Source organism: Ahaetulla prasina, chromosome 3, assembly GCF_028640845.1.
Source record: "Ahaetulla prasina isolate Xishuangbanna chromosome 3, ASM2864084v1, whole genome shotgun sequence".
Taxonomy (NCBI): domain Eukaryota; kingdom Metazoa; phylum Chordata; class Lepidosauria; order Squamata; family Colubridae; genus Ahaetulla; species Ahaetulla prasina.
Genome location: NC_080541.1, coordinates 65,680,515 through 65,705,113, shown reverse-complemented (window position 1 = coordinate 65,705,113; position 24,599 = coordinate 65,680,515).

Below are 24,599 nucleotides of genomic sequence, written 5' to 3'. Positions count from 1 at the left end.
ATATAAGAGAACACCAATAGCACAACGGGTATGTATATGTGGTAAAGGAGAAGTCAAAGATATCTCACATGTTTTATTGTACTGTGAGTTATATAGAGTTTATAGGTCAGTATATATTCTCCCCTTATTAGAGAGAGGAGGGAAGAGGACTTTTATGTAGGCTTTCTCCTCTAGGACTCAAATCCGGCTACCATGCATTCAGTGGCAAAATTCTGTGTCACTGCAATGTCCACAAGGAAAAAAAGTTGGTTACAGAATTATAGCTGTCAACTTATGCCAATTTTTGGAGATATCTATAACAATTTTTGAGTATATTATTCACATACTTATCGGCTCTCCACTCATGCAAATTAGGAGTGACCCTAACAGTTTGAGATGATGTATTTTCTTAATGGGGATGTTATTATCCAATATTAATGACAATACTATTATTATTACTTTAATATATTGTATGTCTATTGCTGGTCGATGACCGTAATAAAGATATTATTATTATTAAAAAAAAACACTCTCCATTTTTTCTTCAGGATCATGCCAAGCCTTCACCCAGAAAAGCAAGTAGAAATGTAGGAGCCAACATTTAATTAAAAAAAACATGTTTAATATTTTTAATTGGATTGGGACAGTTTCTTCATTTATTCACCACAATTTAACTTCCATTCTCTGCCTTTGTGACCCCTGCTGTTTCCACCTTAAAAGAGGAAAGTTAAAAGAGGAATTCCTTATTAAAAGAGTAATATTTCAGAACTGTATTGCTGTAAAATCCTTGAAGGTATGCCATTGAAAGTTAACAGAATCAATGACCTCTTAAAAGATTATCATTCCTGTTTTCCAATTTCTCCCCATCTTCCATCCATTTGCCCCCCCACCCATTCTTTACCCCCCCTTCATAACATTCCCTCCCCCAAAAAAGTTGTTCTGATATTTTCCTAATATAATATATGGAGAGAGAGTAGCTTTGAGGAGGGAGAGGGACAGGTAAATATAATTTCCAGGTAAATGACTTAAAAATAATATATATCTATTTTAACATATCTCCTGGAATATTTTTGTTTTTCCAGCCAACATTCTTGTCAGACCTTACTATTTTTCCCCATCTGCTATGTTCTCATCCAAGTTCTACCATTTTTATTTTCACCTCAATTGCTTCCATATTTTTCTACTTCCTCTTGTCTTTACTCACCATCTTTTCTGACATTTAATAAATAACTAACGACAAATACAAGTAATACCATAACTGTTCATATGTGTCACAACAGGCTTTTTTTGTAGCTTTTTAAGGATTCTCAGAGATAATTCAATATTTATTTTCTTATTCCACTGAATATCTCCATCGTTACCCTGTGCAGACTGTTCTCTACAAGTCTAGAGGAATAATCTCCATTCATCAACCGTGGCCCATCAAAGAAATGACTGCTGAACTCAAAATAATGTTTTTCCTGTGAACCTGATGCTAAGGTTTGTTCAGTTTTTTCCCATGGTATAAATTCATTGACAGGTAGGATTTAAATGCCTAAACAATCCACATTTAGGAAAAAAAATGTGCAGGATATCTGCAGTCTTTTCAGAAGCACAGACAGTGGATCTAAAGCCTTTCAACATCAGATAGATGTTTGTGAGATATTTCTGCATTGTGACTGCTGTGTGATTTGCACTCAACCTTTGGCGCCTAGTTAAGAAGAAAAAGTATGCTTACCTGCTCTTTTTATAGGCTGACAGGTTATTTGGATTCTGAATAATCCTGTGTACCTTTAAGTTTTAGCAAAGAGTTATCTTGCTATGCCATTATAAGGTAGCCTGGCATTATTTTTTAATCACTCTGCAGGTTCTGTCATTTTCAGGAGACAAATCTTTTGTCTGGCTCTGCATGTAAACTAATACACATCTGGAGAATATACGTGGAAGGGTTCCAACTGCCCATTAATATCAGGGCTTCATATATTCAAATGCCAAGGACACATTAATTTCAGATGGGGACTTTGAAAATCAATGTTAATGAGCCTTGTGATGATTATAATTTTTTTTCTAGAAGTAAATAAACTGAGCACAGTTAAATATAAACTCACGTATTCTCTCCTCTGTGCCGTTTGACTTACTTCAATCTATTTAGGGAGTGTTAATGCTATGCTTTTATCCATAGGTTCCTTTAACAAATTCCCAGTGATGCTGCTTGTGACCTGCTTTTTTTCCCCTTCATTCCTCATTCTGCATTCCTAAGCACCGTATTTTGCTTCCACAGCAGCTCTCTTTGGAGCAATCTCTGTATGAATTCCAAAGGCACCTTGTTTTATGCACACTTTGGGAAACAGTCAATGAGTGGGCTGTTTATCGGTAATCCAGTTCACATGCAGCAGATCCAAGAAGAAAAAGTTGTGGTTTGTGAAATGGAAACCCAGCTCTGCATCTCTCTTTGGCATTCCCCAAGAGGAAGTTGATTACACACCAAGAAACCTTCCATACATGCTGGACTGGGATTTATTTATTTAATTTATTTATTAGTTTGTCAAACATGTACAAGATAGCAGGTATGAATATGAACATGGACATGAATGAGGGAAATGAATACAAATAAATGGGAACAGTAAGACAGGGACGGTAGGCACGCTGGTGCGCTTATGCACACCCCTTTTATGGACCTCTTAAGAATGAGATGAGATCAGGGGTGAAATTAAAAAATTTCCCCTACCAGTTCTGTGGACGTGGCTTGTTGGGGGGAGGTCATGTGACTGGGTGGGCATAGCCAACTCGACATCACTCACATTGAGAGGGTCCTCACCAGCCCCTCCCCTCCCAGCCACTCTTTGTCATGGATGGCAGGAAAATGGGGAGGGGAATATTCCTGCCTACCATCCTTCCCTCAGTCTGTGCTGAGATTGAGGAATGGATGACAGGCAGGAAAATCCCCTTCCCTATTTTCCTGCCTTTCAAAAAAATGCTTCCATTCCAGCTGCTCCCCCCATCCCCCTCCCTCCTGGGGACTCCCTTAAGAGGGACAGGCTGCAGCAGCTCCCTTGTGAGTGGAGGGAGAAAAGTTAGCATTCTCTCTGCTGCATTTAACATTGAATTCTGTGGCAGAGAGAATGCTAACTTTTCTCCTTCCATTCAGAATGGAGCTGCTGCTCCCTTTATGATTCCCTCCTGGCCACCTCCCTCCTGGGGACTACCTTAAAGGGACAGGCTGCAGAAGCTCCGTTCTGAATGGAGAGAGAAATGTTAGCATTCTCTCTGCTGCATTTAACATTGAATTCTGTAGAATATCGAGCGGCTGGAAAAGGTGAGTGGCAACTGGCCGGGCATGGGTGGGGCCAAGGAGGGGTAATTACTACCCGTTTGGTGAACTGATGCCCATGATCTCTAGTGGTTCACCCGAATCAGTCCGAATCGGTAGGATTTCATCCCTAGGTGAGGTCCACGGTAGACAGTTTGAGGTTGAAGTTGTGAGGGTTTGAGGCTGTAACAACAGGGTCATGTACAGCATTCCAGGTGTTGACCACTCTGTTGTTGAAGTTGTATTTCTGCAATCGAGTTTGGAGTGGTTTATCTTGAATTTGTATCGATTGCTTGCCCGTGTATTATTGTGGTTGAAGCTGAAGAAGTCGTTGACAGGTAAGACATTGTAGCAGACAATTTTGTATACTGTGCTTAGATCAGACCACATGTTGTGTCTCGCTCGCTTTCCCCGCAGCTGGGTCCCTCTTATCTCCTGCCGAATGCTGAGGAATGTCCTGGCATGCCTCCAGGCCCCAGCCCTGGCACCATGCCCAGACAGGCTGAGCAAGACGAAGGGCCTGACGTGCCTCCAGCCCCCAGCCCTGGCTCCATGCCCAGGCAAACGGAGCAACTAGACCCCTCCCCCTCCCCCACAGCATGTGAGCCTGAGGAATGTGAATTGCCAACAGCTGGAGCCTGGGGAGATCCTCGCTTCAGGAGAATTGATAGTCGGCGTCAGCAGAAGGAAGGGAGGGGCAGGCCTGGATAAGTGCTGAGTCATGGAGCCACACCCCATGGCCTATATAAAGGATCTGCTTTCTGGCATTCTCTGAGTCAGGCAAAGTCTACCTTGGATTGCTGAAGTCACTTCCTGGTCTCCTGCCTGCCTTGATAACTTTGCTAGGACTTTGGCAGAGCTGCAGAGGCACACCTGATATGGACTTCCCCGACCCGGCCGTCAGAGGAGGAGTGGGACACGACACCACAGGTGGCATAGTTCCAGATTTTCCAAGCCCAGAATTTCAAGTCTGGGATTCTATTGTGAGCAGAGGAGTGGAGGACTCTTCTCATGAAATACCTCTGGACCCGCTCAATTGTGTTAATGTCTGATATACAGTGTGGATTCCAGGCGGATGAGCTGTATTCAAGAATTGATCTGGCAAAGGTTTTTTATGGTCTGTATCCAAAGGTTTTGGATTAGGAGCTACTGTAACCTAACTGCCCCTTTCCATATTAAATCAGGCCAGTTTAGTAGGGACTGGCCCTCGCTAAAGAAAGTATCAGAGATTAAACGTGAAGTGGCATGTATACAAAGCATCCTAATTACTGAACTACCAACTTTCGCTTTTCTGTTGAGTGAAGTAATTCTGTTTAGGCCAGGGTACCAGATCAGACCTGCAAAAATCTGGATGTTTACTTGATGGTAAAAAGAATATTATCTGGAGTTTCTGAAGAGCTCTTTTGCTACAGTGGCTGTGTGAATTTTTATAGCTCTCACATGAAATACTTAGACAAAGAGGAAATATTAATTTTTCTGTTGTTATTGTAATCTATTTTGTGATAGACAGATTAGAGAACGAAAAAAATATGGCAGACCAAACCCCATACATTTCTTTGATCAAACTGACTGAGATTGCATTTAATGAAAGCAGCATTACTCAACTAGATTTTCAACTTTGCCATACAGTATATTTTTGTAGAATGAGACTTTTGAATATTGACCTCTTTTGACCTATTTAGAGAATAAGTACAACCTCTCTGAAATCTTGGCAAGTTTTAGAGTCAAAGTATAGGCAAGCCTCATTTAGTGAGCCTAAGTGAAACTGGAATTTCCATTGTTAACTAAGCAGCCGTTAGGTGAAACATGTGTGACTCTTCTGCTTCACAGTGGCAGTTCTGGTACTCCTAGTTATGAGGTTAGGAACATGATGTTATTAGGCAAGGATCTCATGCTTCTCCTGCACTACATGAAATTGCTGATTGTGCCCTGCTACCTCTTCATCAGGGCCTGGTAAGCTACCTTCATCAGACAATGTCCACCAACATACCATGTTTGCCTGTACTCCAAATTTCCTCATTTGCTACCTCTCCCCTGTCTCTGCCCTTTTGGATACAGTGCACTGTTGCCTGTCACTGCTGTCTATCTCTCTCACAGTGCTCTGCTCCCTCCCCATCTGACATTCACCATCTTCTTCCTCTACAATTATAAATACAGGTTGGTTGCCAAGCATTCAACTTTTCATCATATTATTGCAGGGTTGCTGCAACTGTCATAACTTTCCCAATTCCCCAATCATACCAATGATGAGTACATTCCCCAACAACGATTTCCAACATTCCCCAATCGTATCAACAGATTTCACAGAAGACAATGTTGAAAAAACTCTTCACAAACTGAAACCATCCCTATCTATTGGACCTGATGGACTATGTGCATACTTCTTAAAAAAGCTTTCCACTAATATAGCAGAACCCCTAAGCATAATCTTTGAAAAAGCTTTCATGACCAGTTCCCTTCCCAAACTTTGGTCACTTGCCACGGTCATACCTATCTTCAAAAAAGGAGACCCCAGCCTAGTTGAAAATTACAGACCAATCTCTCTGTGCTGCATCACCTGTAAAGTAATGGAATCTATCACCAACCAATCCATTATCCTCCACCTACAAACTACTCTACTCTCTAAGAAACAATTTGGTTTCAGAAAAAAATTATAATGTAATTTACAACTTCTTCACTGCAAAAACATATGTACTACAAATCTTGATCAAGGTAAAGCAATAGATGCAATTTACATAGCCTTCTGCAAAGCTTTTGACTCAGTGGTACATGATAAACTTCTCCTAAAACTAAAATCCTATGGCATCTCAGGACCCCTCCAGAATTGGATAACAGCTTTCCTATCAAACAGACAAGTGGTCAAAATTGGCAGTGCTCTATCAAATCCTGTTCCTGTCAATAGCGGTGTTCCCCAAAGCAGCATTCTTGGACCAACACTCTTCATATTATACATTAATGATCTCTGTGACCATATTATAAGTAATTGTGTTCTCTTTGCTGATGATGTCAAACTGTTTAACACCACCGACAATACATCTACCATTCAAAAAGACCTTGATCATCTAACCGCTTGGTCTAAAATTTGGCAACTACAAATCTCAACTAGCAGATGCTCAGTTTTACATATTGGAAAAAAGAACCCAATCACTATGTACATGCTTGATGGACATTACCTTACAGATGACCCCCACCCTGTCAAAGACCTTGGAGTTTTCATATCTAATGATCTAAGTGCCAAAGCCCACTGCAACTACATATCAAAAAAGGCTCTAAGAGTTGTTAACCTAATCCTACGTAGCTTCTTTTCCAAAAACACTATTGATCAGAGCATATAAAATATTTGCTAGGCCAATTCTTGATTACAGCTCACCTGTCTGGAACCCATACCATATTTCTGACATCAATACAGTTGAGCGTGTCTAGAGGTATTTTACGAGAAGAGTTCTCCACTCCTCCGTAACCAACAAAATACCTTATTCCACCAGACTTGAAATCCTGGGTTTAGAAAACTTGGAATTCCGTCGCCTTCGACAGGACCTGGGTTTAGCTCACAGAATCATCCATTGTAATGTCCTTCCTGTAATGACTACTTCAGTTTCAACTACAATAACACAAGAGCTACCAATAGATTTAAACTTAATGTCAAGCGCTCCAGTTTGGACTGCAGAAAATATGATTTATGTAACAGAATTATCTGTGCTTGGAATGCATTACCTGACTCTGTGGTCTCTTCCCATAACCCCAAAAGCTTTAACCAAAATCTATCCACTATTGACCTCACCCCATTCCTAAGAGGACTTTAAGGGGCATGCATAAGAACACAAACGTGCCTACCGTTCCTATCCTATTGTTTCTTTCCATATATATATATATACATATACATATACATATACATATACATATACATATACATATATATATATATATATATATATATATATATATATATATATATATACATATATATATATATATATATATATATATATATATATATATATATATATATATATATATATATATATATGTATATATATATATATATATATATATATATATATATATATATATATAGAAGTCTCATTTGTCATCTTCAGGCTTCAGCCGTGCTTCTGGGAGCACGAAGCTGAAGCCTGAAGATGACGAATGAGACTTCGTCGAAACGTCGCCAAGACACTTCCAATTTTACACGGGAGAAAACCCGAACAACCAAAGACCTATATACAAACACCCGTGAAAACCTCAGAAAACAAATATAAATATATATATATATATTTATATATTATATAATCTTTTTGTGTTATGCTTGTGTATATTGTTATGACAAAATTAAATAAATAAAAAAATATGCTTAGATGGGACTGTAAAGCACTGTGAAACAGTATATAAGTCTAAGTGCTATTGCTATTGCTATTTGGTTGTTGATCAGCAAGTGTTTATGATCTAGATTCACATGAGAAATTGACATTGTGGGATAATCCCAATTGGAAGGTAATGGGACAGATGCTCTGTTAGAGTGCCTGGGCCAAACTAGGGCTAAGTACCCTAAATCAGTTTATATAAATGTTGTTTAAATAATTTGAGAGATTGCATTCTAACTATGATCTCTCATAATAAAGTTTAACAAACATATACCAATAGAACAATACACCTTTAGCATAGAGGTTTGTAGGCATTTTTAGGCTGTAGAACCTATTGTTTTAAAAAATAAATCTCAGAATTCCTGATCATGAAGTAAAGATGTAGCATTCGAAAATTGGCTATATTTGAGTAAGCTCCTCTTCCTCCTCCTTCCTCTCCCACTTTAGAATCACAAATAACCCAATCAATCAATCTCCCCAGAACCCGGTTTGTAAAAGCTTGTTTTAGTAGCCTTAGGGGTATCTGAAATGTTAGGGGTATATGAAATGTTAGGGCTCTAAGAGATAGAAGTGAAAGCAATAATTCATTTTTCTCCGGAATTAAAAAAAAAAAGAAAACAGAAAACAGAATGAAGTTAACATTAGTTACATAGTCAAGCATGGAGATGATTGCTGGCATCTCTATGAACAGAAAATGGGCTATTTTGTCTGGCTATTCCCATCTTCCATGATTATATAAAAATGCAGCCTGCATGAACCACAATCTCAGTTGGTGTCTCCTGGTGTTGACTTTTGTGATTGCATTTGTCAGTGACAACTTTTCTTCGGTTGCGGCTGCACTCTTCTGAGCAACCCATTTTTCATGCAGAGACAGTCTCTACAAGAATATTTCCTCAGGGAGCTTTGCATAGAGACAAAAGTGACTCTCTGAAACAGCTTTCCTTTTCTGCACAGTCTATGGTCTACGCACTCATTGCAAATCTGGTGGATATGATTTGAGATTCTGCAGAAATTCCTTTAATAGGATAAAGGAGTATGGAGATAATCTATACCAAAAATATACTTACAGTATATTCAGCCCATGTTAAAATGTTACATTTTCTGGTTGCTTATACTGTATATTTTCTGAGACACCGTAGGCTAAGGACCTATAAACATGAACTGCAATGGCGCAAATCAGACAATCTCTTTCTGTGAATCTAAGATGCAAATTTATAATATAAAAATCATAAAATCATAAAAATCAAGAATCAAAAGAATGGATATTAGATTTTGTTTGTCGGAGATGTAGAAAAATCTGAAGGCTTGTTTACCTTATGAGACAGTCATGAAATGGTATTTTAATGTACATAAGAAGGTTCATGGGAAAATCTTTAAATGTTAAATAGGGTGATGTAATATTGAATTATGTTTCAAAACTTTGGAATATGAAAGATTGTCAGGTATCATGGTGTGGAGCATAGGAGAGTTGGCAAAAAGTATTACAATTGAAAACTTGGGAAAAGAATATATTATTCCAAATGTAAAAAAACAGCTTTTGGAAGTATATGATTTATCCATGTCAGAAAAAGCAATATTTTGTACTAATCAAAGGATGAAATAATATATACTACTTTAACAGAGATTTGGGAATATTGTACAATAATATTTTAGCAAGTCCTATTTTGCTTAACTACCACAATTGAGACTGGCCGTTCCATCACTAAGTCTTGAGATTAAGTATTGGCCACCCTGTTTAGCTGGTAGTTCTGATACTTTCTGTTGCCATCATTAATCAAATCTCATTGAGTCATTAGGTGAGGATCTATCCTGATCCAAGCTGTTCCCAGCTTGGTCTCTCCCAGCCGTGTTCTTCAAAGGTAAGGGACTACTTCCTCTTCAATTCTCTTCAATTGCCTATCTCCTCTCATCTGTCTCCTCTACACTGTGGCACTCCTTGGTGACAGTGATGGCGTTGGGCCTGAAGTAGAGATCTGGGTCCTTTAGCAGCCTCAGCCTGCTGCCTTCATGCTTGGGCCTCTCTTTGTACCCTATTATTTTTATTTTATTATTTTTCATTAATAATGGGCACCGATAGGATCATGTTACAAGGATTGTTAGATTTGGGCAATAAAGAGGCAGGAGACCAATGAGTGACAACAGCTCTTTAGTTTATAGTGAACCCAGCAAAAACAACTGGCAAAAACCCCTCTTTATATACAGTTTTGGCTGAGGCTTCAACCAATCAGCAACGTGCTATTTCCCGCCCAAGTTTCCCTCCAAAACTTTAAAGATACATTACACTCCTTCCCTCCCAGAACGCATTGTACCCATATTTACATAATTTTAGCATCTTATTTCTCTACGTAGTCACGCAAGTAGACAGGGCATCTCCTAACTCTTTCGGACCTGCGCAATTCATTCTCTGGGAGTGAGTCGAGCTGGCCGGAGGGACTGTTAGTTCCTCCCAGCTCCTCCTCTAGGCCATCCGGCCCTGGATTATTGGCAGCGTCATCCCTGCTGTCTTCAGGAGGAACCGGTTGGTGTCGCTGGACCTCGTCGGACTCAGATAAGTCCCGCGTTTGCCCCGGGTTTGAGTCAGCTGTGGATTCAAACATTTGGTAGTCAGGGCCTGACTGATCTGTTTCTGATTTACTTGTTATTCGTTTCCTTATTTGGTCTATGTGGCGCTTCCAAACCCGGCCATCCTCCATATCTACGAGATATGATTTCGGCCCGGTTATTTCAAGAATTGTCCCTTTTAACCATGTTGGGCCCTCGCTATAGTTGTGTGCCCACACTGGGTCACCCACTGTCATTTCTCTCGTTTTACCGTGTGCCCCCTTGTACCCATCTGGGGTGTAGGTTGGGTTTAGTCGGTCTAATGGGCACCTGAGCTTCCTGCCCATCAATAGTTCCGCCGGGCTGCGGCCAGTTGTCACACAGGGGGTTCTGTGTTGGACGGCTAGGAAGGTATCGATTTTTGTTTGCCAATCGCCTGGCCTTATCCTGGATAATGCTTCTTTTGCGCTCCGAACGAAACGTTCTGCAAGTCCATTCGTCGCCGGGTGGAAAGCCGCCGAGAGGACATGTCTGATGCCCTCCTCTGCCAAGTACCCCTCAAACTGGGTTGCCGTGAATTGCGGGCCGTTGTCGGAAACTAGGGTGTCGGGCAACCCATGGGTTACAAATAGGTGCCTCAGGACTGAGATCACTGACTCGGCCGTCATGGATCTCATGAGGATGATTTCTAGCCATTTGGAGTAGGCATCTACTACCACTAGAAAGGTTTGCCCGTGGAATGGGCCGGCAAAATCGATGTGAATCCTAGACCATGGCCTCTGGGGTTTCTCCCACTCTCGGATTGGGGCCGTAGGGGGTAGTGGCCTTGACTCCTGGTAGGCTTGGCATTTCCCTACCCTGTCGCTAATTTCCTTGTCCATCAAGGGCCACCACACATAACTCCTCGCTAAGCCCTTCATTCTCACGATCCCCGGGCGGCCCACATGCAGAAGTTCCAATACCTTTTTTCGTAATTTCTCCGGGATCACCACCCTATCCCCCCATAACAGACACCCCCCTTGAACCGATAGCTCCTCTCGTTTTTTCACAAAGTCCTTGAAACGCTCGCCCGGCGCAGCGGGCCATCCCCTTTGTACCCAACCAATTACAGTCCTTATTGTAATGTCCTTGTAAGATGCCCTAGCCACTTCCTTGGATGTGACTGGGCCCGAGTCCAAAGAGTCAATTAGCAGGACGGGTGTCCCCGGGGTAGGGTCTTCGATGGTCTCCGGTAGCGGGCATCTGCTCAGGGCGTCCGCATGCCCTAACTCCTTCCCTGGCCGGTGAAGCAATTTGTAAGAGTATGCCGCTAGGAAGATAGTCCATCGGGTCAGTCTGGGCGAGAGGGCCACGGGCGTTGGGTGGTCACCTGCCAATAGGCCTAGTAGGGGTCTATGGTCCGTGACTATCTCGAAGTCACGTCCGAATACATATTCGTGGAATTTCTTTACCCCGGAGACTATAGCCAATGCTTCCCTATCTAGCTGACTATAGTTCCTTTCGGCCGAGGGCATTGTTCGGGAGTAATACGCTATAGGGGCTTCTGTTCCATTTGGCAATCTGTGGCTGAGCACAGCCCCCACCCCGTAGGGAGATGCATCACAAACTAGCACTAATGTCAACGTGCCATTGTATTGAATAAGGAGGCTATCGCTGGACAGAAGGTTTTTTTACTCCTTCGAATGCCTTAGCTTCCGCCTTCCCCCACGACCACACAGCTGTCTTTGCCAGTAATTTGTGTAGCGGTTCGGCTATTGTTGCCTTGTTCTTTAAGAATACCGCATAGAAGTTTACCAGGCCTAAGAATGCCTGTAACTCCGTTTTGTTTTGGGGAGCAGGGGCCTTCCTGATGGCCCGTACCTTGCTCTCAGTGGGGTGGATCCCTTCCCTGTCTATCCGGTAGCCCAGGAATTCTACGGATCCTACCCCGATCTGGCATTTGTTCAGCTTAACCTTAAGCCCGGCAGACCGGAAAATGCCCAAAACCTTTCTCAGCCTTACCCCCAATTCCTCTAAATTCTCAGCAGATATCAAGACATCGTCGAAGTAGGGTACCACCCCGGGGAGTCCCTGCAATAGTCGCTCCATTAGGTTCTGGAATAACCCAGGAGCCACACTAACCCCAAACTGTAACCGGGTGCATTTAAAAGCACCCCGGTGCGTGACGATTGTTTGCACTTCGGCTGTGCTGCTATCTACGGGTAACTGCTGATAGGCTTGAGCCAAATCTAGCTTGGCGAAAACCTGCCCTTGTCCTAACGAGTGCAGCAAGTGTTGCACTACTGGGATGGGGTATGCACTCTTCTGCAATGCTTTGTTAAGCGTTGCCTTGTAGTCAGCGCAAATCTGGACCAATCTGTCCGGTTTGACTGGGGTGACTATAGGTGTCTCCCATTTTGCATGGTCAATGGGCACTAGTATCCCCTGGCTTACTAGTTTGTCCAGCTCCCGGTCAATCTTGGGCTTTAGGGCAAATGGAACCCTCCTAGCCTTTAACCGGATAGGGGCAACTTGTGGGTCTAGGTTAAAGGAAATAGGGGTCCCCTCGTACTTGCCCAGGCAGTCTTTGAAGATGTCCTCGAACTCCTTCATTAGTTCATCTTTGAGGTCGACTTCATTCCTGAAGACCCCGGTCACTCCCATGCCCAAAGCTCGGAACCAGTCCAGTCCTAGCAAACTCGGTAAGGTTCCATCAACTATGGTGATTGGCAGGGTTTTCTTGAACTGTCCATACTTGACTTGGACGGTCGTTACCCCTCGAACAGGGATCCGATTCCCTTGGTAGTCCTGCACCCTTAGCTTCTGGGTTTGTAGTTTGCGCTTCGCGATGGCAGGCAAGTCTCTCACGAGGGTGTCCCAGGACATAATCGTGATCGATGAGCCGGTGTCCACTTCCATTTGGCACGGCACCCCTTCAATGTATGTCTTGGTAAAAATCTTTTTCTCTAGTCGCGTTGATGCGTGACCCACTCTCACGGCAGTCTGGTTTAACTTCGCGCCCTTTTTGAATGGACCAATCCCAGGCCGCTTCGCTGCTCCCGCACTTTGATTGGTCGGTTTGCATTTTTGGCGGGAAGGTTGGGGGGCTCGACAGGCCTGCGCTATGTGGCCTTTCTTTTTGCACCGCCGGCAAACCGCGTCCTTAAACTTGCAGTGTTGTCGTTGGTGTTGGTCCCCGCAACTCACGCATTCGCTCCGGTCCCCTCTCTCCGGCCTCCCGGTGTGGAAAACCTCTTCCTCTTCCTCACCTTCCGATTCGGCCTGGACTTCCTCATTGTGGACCGGGGTTGTTTTCGCTCCAGCCCCTGGCGCGTTCGGCATTTGCAGGGTCTCTGCCGCTTTGGTGGACATTTCGTGAGCCCTGGCCTCGTCCAAGGCTATTGCCAGCGTCAGGTTGCTTATAGACAGCAGCCGCCTTCGCAATCGGATGTCCCTGACCCCACAAATGAGCTGGTCGAGTAAGGCGTCTTCCAAATCTCTGTACTCACACTGGTTCGCGGCTTTTCTCAACGCCGCCATGTACACACTAATCGATTCGCCCTCGCGCTGTACCCGCTGCCTCAACTCGAACCGTTGGACGAACTTTGAGGGTATCGGTGCGTAGTGTGCTCGAAGTGCCGTTTGTAGTGTTTGCCACGGTACCGACTGTACCGGCGTTGGCTCTGAAAGCGACTCTGCGGTGTCGAAAACCTCCGGACCGCAGTGGCTTAGGAAGTACGCTCGCTTCCGATTGTCCGAGACTCCTTGGAGTTCGTTCGCTTCGAGGAAACACTCGAAACGAGCCATGTACGACCCCCATTTCTCCTTGGCTGGGTCAAATGGCGCTGGCGGTGTGTAGCTGGACATCGCTGCTTTCCGCCCCTTACTGTCTGGGTTCGCTAATTCCTGGTTAGTTCAGCTCTTTCCGACGATCTTTCTGCCTCGATATCCCACCTTCGTCGCCAATGTTAGATTTGGGCAATAAAGAGGCAGGAGACCAATTAGTGACAACAGCTCTTTAGTTTATAGTGAACCCAGCAAAAACAACCGGCAAAAACCCCTCTTTATATACAGTTTTGGCTGAGGCTTCAACCAATCAGCAACGTGCTATTTCCCGCCCAAGTTTCCCTCCAAAACTTTAAAGATACATTACAAGGATAGTTTATGTTTTGTGTGTCTACCTACACACACAATTCCTTTTATCTTACTGACACACAAAAAACACAGAAACACAGTCTTTATAATTTTTCTCTCTGATCCTGTCAGACTCATGTTGCAGTTAGTGGCAAAAACAAGAAAAGGCACCATTTGCTTACAAACAGACAAGAGCCCATGACACAGAAAATGTTCAGTTAAGGAGAGGAAAGAAAAACAATGATCAAATTTCAATTATTAAACTTAAATGCTAGATATTAAATAATGTTCATGGAGAGAAGAAGACTGAAGGAGCTGGTCTTTCTGTGAGACCAGAGAAATGGTATGCTTTTTGTGTCATCTTCACCCTTTTTTTAAAAAATATCTCCTATTCTATCATTTTTGCTCTGTAAGTCCTCTCTTTCAAATTGAACAATTCTATCTATCTATATTTCAAATAGTGATAAAAGCACATTCCATCATTAAACAAATCTGTGTAACATATAGTTTGGACAAGTATAATAGTTTAATGCAGAGGTCTCCAACCTTGGCAACTTTAAGGTTTGTGGACTTCAACTCCCAACTCCCACTTCTGGGAGTTGAAGTCCACAAGCCTTAAAGTTGCCAAGGTTGGAGATCTCTGGTTTAATATATCTCTTTCTTTCTAACTCTCTATCATCTCATTCTCAACATAGTAGGGAGAGAACTAATATCATAACCAATTGAAAATGCTTATTTGGTTATAACAGATGTCCAGACCTGTAAAAAAATATTTTAGAAATCTGTACCAGATGACTGCTGTATTAGCTGCAAATAAATTTTATCTAATCTGTGCATTTAATGCTCTTGTGTTCCATTTTCACAGCATTGCTTTGGCTTAGACTTAAAGCATGACTGGGTATAAAACAATGTGACACATAATAATTCAGCTTAAATGCATCTGGGAGGAAAATTACAATTCTTATTCGATTTGTCAATGCTTTGCCAACACATATAGCTCAAATGAAAAACAAAACTTTATTTTGCAGAGAATTTAAGTATCTAGAAGTTGCTGAAATGTAAAGCTGTATTTAAGAATACTGTCATTTTTAAATTCTAGAGAAGGATTTATTTGCTAAGGATTTGGAAGTCTGAATTGCAGTGTCTTTCACAATAGTTTCTGGTTGAAAAAAACAGAACTCGGAATTGATATAGCAATATATTCTAACTAAATAGCTCTTGGTTTGCAATTGTCAAGGGCAAATCTGAATCCAGATATCAAACACAGAATTCCTTTGAGTTATTTTTGCCTCCCGAAGAATTTATGAATGAGATTTAATTAGTTTTCCCACCAATTTCAGATAAGCTGTCACAAGTGATCACTGAAGGAGAGTAAAATGTGATAATGCAGCATTAAATGTTTTCTCCTTCCCTTTCTTTCTCTTTCTCCAGTTGGAAAGTAAGAATTTACTCATTTTGATGGAGCTTCTCAGGAAGAAAATCAAATCAGTCCTGTGATTTGTCACATATATTATTATAACGGCATTAGGTGCTTGCTACCCAACACATTTGTGGCCAATTCTCACTTAGAAATGTAATAAACCCAGGCAAGGCTAAAACTTCTTGAAAAAGATAGCAATGAGTTAAATCTTTCTTTCTTTCTCTCTCTCTCTTTTTTCCTCAGAGGGAAATGTTTTGTCATGATGTGGTTTGTGTGTGACAGCCCAAAGTGCACATAAGTTCTTCCTTTTGCGTTAGCTGTGTGAGGTCATTGCTGTGATTGCTTTGAACCTTTGGATACAAATAAGGCAAAACCATAAATTGCCTGCATTAAGAGACCTAAAACAGTTTAAACTGTCACCACTGGTATTCTTATCGCTCTTGGATAAGTCACTTGAGGCTACTGAAATTTTATTTTTAATAACAGCAAATGTGGTCTGCCAGCCATAACACTACTTAAAGTCTTCTTAAAGTCACTGTCACGTACATGACTTCTATAGTGGCAGTTTGATTTGCAGAGGCAATGGGAATGTCTTCTGCCAGCCTCAGAATGGATGAGGAACCAAATCTGTCATGAACCTTGAAAACGTAATATATCACTAACGACAGTTAATTTAGTGGCTGGGTCCCATGTAGGCAAGAGAATTAATAGCAAATTTCCTGACAATGAAGATCTCCAACTTTGCTGCTGCAACCAAGTCCAAACTACTTTGTTCTTGAACTCCACAGAAGCCTAAAGAGATCTTCTCAAATGACACCAACAATATAACTGAAGCATAAAAGAAATGGACGTTCTTCTGAAGAATGGAGGCAATTTTCATCAGGATATCAGGTGGGCTATTTCAAACAACCAGTAGCAGAGACATCAGGTGGAGAAAGAAGAAATGGCAAATGACCAAACTCTGCACAAGTTCTGTCTTTTTTATTACCTGTATTGTGATGTCACTTACTGATGTGAAAGGGTCAAAACTTGTGTTGTGAGGGTGTGATGCTGCTTTTGTTATTTTGACATAAGGAGTGGATCTTGAAGGTGCCTGTTTATGTAACAATGAAGGAAAATGTAGGTCTTTGATCCATTGGATTTCATTGAATCCAGGATGGTAGGGATGTTTTAAAAATTGTATATCCAAAACATTGGTCCTTAAGGGGATGTTTTAAGTTGCCACTTTCACATTTAAATTTGTCAGTACATCAACATTCAACATCCTGAATAGAACGTATAAGAGTTTTTATTTAAAATTCCTCTCAAGAAGCCAAATAAATTACAATAAGCAGCTGGCTTGGATGGAGTTTCTTTATAATTATTATTTGTAAGCCACCCAGAGCCATCTTGTAGAGGAGATGGGCAGAATAGAAAATCAATCAATCAATCAATCAATCAATATATTTCTATAGTTTTTCCGGCATTCCATTAGGTTTGAAATAACTTACTATAGATCTGTTGCCTATAGGCTTGACATCATACCCAAATATATGGACTTAAAAGCCGTAACAAAATGATTATTTAATATACCTAATTTTTTTTTATTTCTTACGGGTCTTAAGCTATTCTTTTTTGCACAGTTTCGTTAGGTGCTATTCAGACCCCATTTTCTGTACTGAGCAGTGTAAGTTCTCTATCCAGTCAAGAGAATTTGGTTGGATAGATATTCTTGAGAGATTTCTGTCCGACTCTTGTTATTTGTAAAGATTAGGCTTTATTTCTCCTTTTTTCTTTTTTTGCCCCTTTGGATTTTCCACTTGAATTCATTTTCCTTTCCCATAGTAGTCTTACTTTCTCCTTATATATCCTGCCGTATAAACTTCCTCCTCTATGTCTCTGCAGTCGTTTGGGGGAAAAAAAAACCCACTGGTAGCATCTTGTCATTGGATGCGATCAGCAATAAAGTGAAAGGAGGTGCTCCCCATCTCTGAAGTGTCAGTTCAGTGAAGACGGTATGAAAAACCCAAAGAGGGAGTTAAAAGTACAGGGGCCAGAGAGTGGATGTAAAAAGAAGGCACTTTGCAAAAAGTGAAAAAAGGGCAAAGGAAATGTGACTAGAAGAAAGGAAAAAGTCCACCATATGGATCGACTTCAATGCATTATAAAATAAAGCATCTTTCAGTTTTCCTTTCAGATTTTAAGCTATTTTTAAAATTTCCTGACATGTTGTTCACTAAAAAATGCCACCAATTTCTTTTGGGAGCTAGAAGTCATATTTTTGGTCCCCAGTTCAGATTAATTAAAATGTTTAGAAGCAAACTATTAAAAGAATATAGCAAAATAGATCCCTATTCCATTATAGAGAAGAATATATGTATATATGAGAATATACTGTATGAGCTATGGTGGCGCAGTGGTTAGAGTGCAGTACTACAGGCTACTCCTGCTACCTGCAGTTTGGCAGTTCAAATCTCACCAGGCTCAAGGTTGACTCAGACCTCCCATCCTTCCAAGGTGGGTAAAATGAGGACTCAGATTGTTGGGGGCAATATGCTGACTCTGTAAACTGCTTAGAGAGGGCTATAAAGCACTGTAAAGCGGTATACAAGTCTAAATGCTATTGCTATTTCTTTGTATCTATTTACTACAGAGGATTTTATATTGCAAAATACACCCGAAAATTGGGTTTGGTTTATCTGTGGATGGGCTTATCTGCGAGTATATGTAGTAATTTTTAAAAAGTGCCTGTTTATACTTGCAAATAAGCCCATTTGCAGATAAGCTAGCCCTTTAATTCTTAACCAAAGTGTCATGTAAGTTATACTACCCACAGATAATCCAATTATGAAAATTGAAGCACGTGAAAATTTCAAGGGTCAGCTTATCCATAAATATATATGGTATATACTGGTAATCCTCGACTTACAACCACAATTAAGCCCAATATTTCTATTGCAAAGTGAGATCGTTGTTAAGTCAACATTTCCCTATTTTACAACCTTTCTTACCACCATTGTTAAGTGAATCACTGCAGTTGTTAAGTTAGTAATATGGCTGTTAAGTGAGACTGGCTTCCCTATTGACTTTGCTTATTAGAAAGTCTCAAAAAATGATCACATGACTCTGGGATACTGCAGCCCTCATAAATATGAGTCAGTTGCCAAGCTTCCGAATTTTGATCATGTGACCATGGGGATGCTGCAATAGTCGTAAGGGTGGAAAGTGGTCATAAGTCATTTTCTCGGGGCCATTATGACTTCCAATGGTCATTAAACGAACTGTTGTAAGTCGAGGACAACCTGTGTATTATTACACCTTCCTTCAACCCATGTTTCCAGAGAGGTTTACGTCCAAGCACATACGGGTGGTACTTGCTTAACTGCCCTGTTTTATTCAAGATCACGATGGCCTTGTATGATCTCTGCAAGGAATGAAAACCTAAACAGCTATAACATGCAATCATAATAAAATTAAGAGTCAAAAGGCAGAACAATGAATGCTTTTTTCATGGTTTTGTACTGGGGACACAATTGGGGGGACCTGCTTGCCATTTCCAGAAAAAGGGAAGACATTGATCCCTTCTCCTTTTCAAGGATCTTTTGATGTCCTAGAGTTGTATTGGAATTCATGTTGAAAATCAACTTTGTGTGCATCGCCTTTCTGTGCTTGGAAGGATATTGATCACTAGAGAGGAAGTGGAGGACTCCACACTTTTCTTCCCTTGTCTTCATGTCTTCATTTGCATGTCTGTAGATAACCTGCCTCTTTGTTGATTATGATTTATTTTACCACTTTCTTCTTCTCTAAATTCTGACTAACTGTTTTTCCGGGGAGACCGGTCTATCAGAGCAACCTGGTCTACCCAAATATGGAACGGAGCATCCTGCTTCTGCTTTTGCCTTTCAGCCCCAATCTAGGAGCCTTCGCAGGCAGTCACTTCTGCGACAAACCATTTTTGTGTTCAATTTCTTTGTCGGTAAATTTAAATGTCACACTAAATTCTGACTCTTTCTCTTCCAATTCTAGCCTACATTGCTAATTGTATCCTACATATGCTATTGCTCACTGTTGCCTACATATGCTTGGCTCATATTCTTTCTGCGTAGTGAAAAAAGTATGCTACAGATACCAGCTCTTACCTGTGGAGAGACTTAATTAGCTGAGGCATTCCTATCACTATGCTAATTCCTACATCAAGCTTATGTTTATTCACTTTCATGCAAACACCTGCCCCAATAAAACTTTTTCACAATAATTAAACTCCTAACTTTAATGTTTCTCTTGCCAGCCATTCTTTCTGCTGGGTAGAACTAAATGCTCTCTGAAATTCCAACTCCTTGAATTCCATGACAAAAGAGTTGACAGAGAGATGACAGTGCTATCTTAGTACGTATGTGAGAGAAGTCTTCTGTTGATCACCTGACAGGAGGTTTCCAACTACGAGCAACTTTGATACCTCACTGTGCCCATGGCATTGCATCCGAGGACAGGGAAAAGCTGTTTCAAGGCAAAAAAATGCTGCTTTAAAAATGACAACTTATGTACTTCAAGTCACAGATGGTGTTCTCATTGGAGGTCATTCTACTGTTGCACTGCTTTGGGAAAATATTGTAGCAGAATGCTGCCCTGATTAGATAAAAGCTTCTGAATGCAGAACCACCAGCCTGTCAGTCACAGAAATGTTGATAGAACGGTTGTAAGTATAATGACCTAAGAATACGCTAGTAAAATTTTTTACTTTTTTTGATGTGGGGAAAAAGATGTGTGATGAGATACTGTATGTGGATCAAGATGAACTTAGTTACTGGCTGGAATCAGAACAGTTCTTGGCTGACTTATATATATGCACAACTATCAATTGTAAAGACTTATAGTGTTGTTATAGAATCTTGACATTATAAATGAACAAAAGAAGCTCTTCCACTTTGTGTGTGTGTATATTAAGCACACATACCCATATAGCGAACCTTTTCGGTATCTTGATCTTTTTTTCAGAAGTTGTTACATTTATAGGCAGAAAAAAACCCCAAAAAAGTAAAATAAAAAAAAATATTTCTAATTAAAATATGTGGAGAATTCCTGCTCATAACAGGTCTGAGTGTAACAAATGTGGGACTTCCTCACTCTTTCCAACTGTCTGTTCTCATCCCACCAGTTGAGGCAAAGTGGACATATTCCAAGTCCCATCAGTAAAGCAATGGTGCTAGGTGGATCTTCAAAAGTTTGACTTCTTCTCTTGAGTGCCCGTTACTGTGGAACAGCCACTCCCTGAGATTTGGACAGCAGTGACCCTATTAATTTACCACAAAGCCCTAAAAACTAGCTCCCCCCCACATACTGGCACCAAGGTTAACATCTTGGAACTGCCATATAAGTGCAAGTCCATGGTTTGTGAAATTTGTTTCGGGGGCCCTGACAGGTATGTCTGCTATGACTTTTTTTTAATGTTATGGATTGCGATTCTTACTTTCATCTGTTTGCTGTTCAGAGTGCCTTTGTAGGTGGGCAGCCATAAAAAAATATGATAAATAAGTAAATAATATTTAAAGTAAGGGTCCCCAGAAAACATGAGGGCAGGAAGAAATCTTTCATTCTGGAAAAAAGGTTGATTGATGTATTTATATTTGGATCATGTAGGGAGAAAAGGATTAATTTCTCCCTTTCCTGCTTAACTACAGATTTAAACATTTGTATATCTTTGAAAACCAATAAAAATACTTTTTTGGCTTAAATTCTAATTTTTGTTTCATTTGAAGTAAAACCAAGCCAGAGTTATTGACTAGTAGGTTAATCTTTGTTTTGATATTTCGTCTTAGGGTTCTTCTGAATTCCAGTCACCTTGGAATGTATTAACTTGTAGCTGCTGCACAAACTCTTTTTATGAAGAATGAAAGCAAGCACATCTTAAACCCCAGAAATAAAGAGTGCCAAACATTAGGAAAACGTTATTTTCATAAATAAAGGAATGGCTCTTTTGAAAATAGAACAAAATCTTATTTCTGATAAGTCCCATTTATAGAAGCTATGCAGAAGAATGTATTGCTGCCTTTCTTCTATTTTGAAACCTTTTTCATATGGATTTTATTCAATCACCAGAAGAGCTAAGTAGGTAATGCCATCACAGAGACTCAAATATCACCACTATTTTCCTTCTTGCAGCTAATCTTCTTAGAGCAAAATTTAGCATATTAAGAATGGTCTGTGTGTCTGCTTGTCTCTGTCAGCCTGTCTTTCTTTCCATCCATCCATCCATCCATATCTGTCTCTGTCTGTCTGTCTGTCTGTCTGTCTGTCTGTCTGTCTGTCTATCTAACTATCTATCTATCTATCTATCTATCTATCTATCTATCTATCTATCTATCTATCTATCTATCTATCTATCTATCTATCTATCTATCTATCTATCTATCATCATCTAGCCACCTTTATTTTGCATATTGCACCGTCCAGTCCTTGTAACCAATTTTAATTTATTGGATTTATCAAATAAATAAGTCATAAAAAGCAGATCTTTGATTTGCTTCAAAATGACTGACATATCTAGTCTAGATTCATTACTTATTAAATCTTTTTTCTCCTTTTCCCCCCTTCGTCTGCATTTCTGTCTTAATGGACACGACTGCATTAATTCCATTCCAATATTTATTTCAGTATTTTCCAATTCCCATTTACATTCATGCTCTCTAGTGATGGACAGCAGGCAAAAATAACATTAGCTTTTCTCAAAAGGAAACCTAAATGTCAATCTTTTCAAAGTTTCCTGAAAATTTAAATGCCACAATACCACATGCTAGAATATTATGTATTTTTGGCTTTCACGTTCTTCCATACTGAGAATGGTTTAATTTTAAAACTAAAAAAGAAAAATACCAATTGGAAAAGGGGAAATCAGTGTTAAGACATGCTTGTCTACACATTTACAAGTTTCAGAGTTACACTAGTGGAATGCAGCAACAGTAGTAAGGAATCTTGGACTGCATTAAAGAAAAACAGGTTTATAATGATGTGTGTGCGTGTGTGAATAGATAAAAGACATTGTCACACCATCAGCTACTCCATTTGCCAATACTTCGCAATGTATTATTATTTTTAAGTTTGTAAATATGAAGATCTCTGATAGCACTTCATCACTCATTTTGCACTTGGAGCAGAGTCATCAATAGTCCAAAAAGTCAAGATGATGGAAACAAAAACCCAAATCACTGCCCCTATTCATAGGAGTTGTAATGTAATGTAATAAAATGGGTGGTGCTCCAAGTCTGGGGTGATAGCAAAATTTTCCCCCTGATTGATTGGTATTGAAAAATGACTCTCATGAAAACAAGGCACATTCAAATATGTGTACAAAGGCTTTCTTCCTGCAGGCGCATGGATACACACAACGTTTGATATTATTTAAATAATGCTGGTAGAAAGATGAGCTTAGACCATATGTGGCAAGTGCTCATAGTTGCTCAAAGATTTGAATAGGGCTTAGCTGTAGCTCTTTTCTATTGCTGAACTGGAATGAACTCTTCAAAGTATGTAGGGAATTAGGTCATGCATACAATACAAGTTTCTGCCTTCTTCAAATTGCTGCTTTTTCATTCTTTCCAACATCACTTGGAGGTTCCATCATGAGACTTAATGGAAGAAGAAAAAATGGAACAGACAAAGAAAATGAAATCTCAGTTTTACTTTTAGTGTCCCTCTTTTGATTGTTCAGAAGCAGTGTTATCTTGTTCCCTATTATTCACAAGCTTCTTGGTCTTCAGAGCAGAAACTTATACACACACATACACATGCACAGACAAACACAGAACACAGAGTAAATTTTAAAAAGGAAGCTGCTCTGAAATAAACAAAAAACAAAAATGTATCACCTGTTTCTCAAGAAAAAACATACCAACAGCAATGAATGGCATTGATCATTGATCTTAATTGGGAACTGCTCAGAGTTTGTTATAAGATGGGTGGCTATAGATTGTTGTTTTAACCATGTCTGACACTTGGTGACTTTATAGACAAGTAGTCTCCATATTCTAAATAATAAATAAGAATAAAAGTTTCTTTTCTGAAGTCATGGATGAATTAAAAAGGCTAATTGCAAGCCATTTTTGAAATAGAAAGATAGATAGATAGATAGATAGATAGATAGATAGATAGATAGATAGATAGATAGATAGATAGATAGATAGATAGATAGATATTCTACAGAGGAATTATTGAGTCTGTCATTTGCACCTCTATAACTGTCTGGTTCGGTTCTGCAACCCAACAAGAAAAACACAGACTTCAGAGGATAATTAGAACTGCAGAAAAAATAATTGCTACCAACTTGCCTTCCATTGAGGACCTGTATACTGCACGAATCAAGAAGAGGGCCGTGAAAATATTTGCAGATCCCTCGCATCCTGGACATAAACTGTTTCAACTCCTACCCTCAAAACGACGCTATAGAGCACTGCACACCAGAACAACTAGACACAAGAACAGTTTTTCCAAGGCCATCACTCTGCTAAACAAATAATTCCCTCAACACTGTCAGACTATTTACTGAATCTGCAGTAATTAATTTAATTTAATTAATTTAATTAATCGTTTCATAGTTCCCATCACCAATCTCTTTCCACTTATGACTGTATGACTATAACTTGTTGCTGGCAATCCTTATGATTTATATTGATATATTATCATCAATTGTGTTGTAAATGTTGTACCTTGATGAACGTATCTTTTCTTTTATGTACACTGAGAGCATATGCACCAAGACAAATTCCTTGTGTGTCCAATCACACTTGGCCAATAAAATTCTATTCTATTCTATTCTATTCTAGATAGATAGATAGATAGATAGATAGATAGATAGATAGATAGATAGATAGATAGATAGATAGATAATAGAGAGATACATGATAGAGATAGAAATGAGATA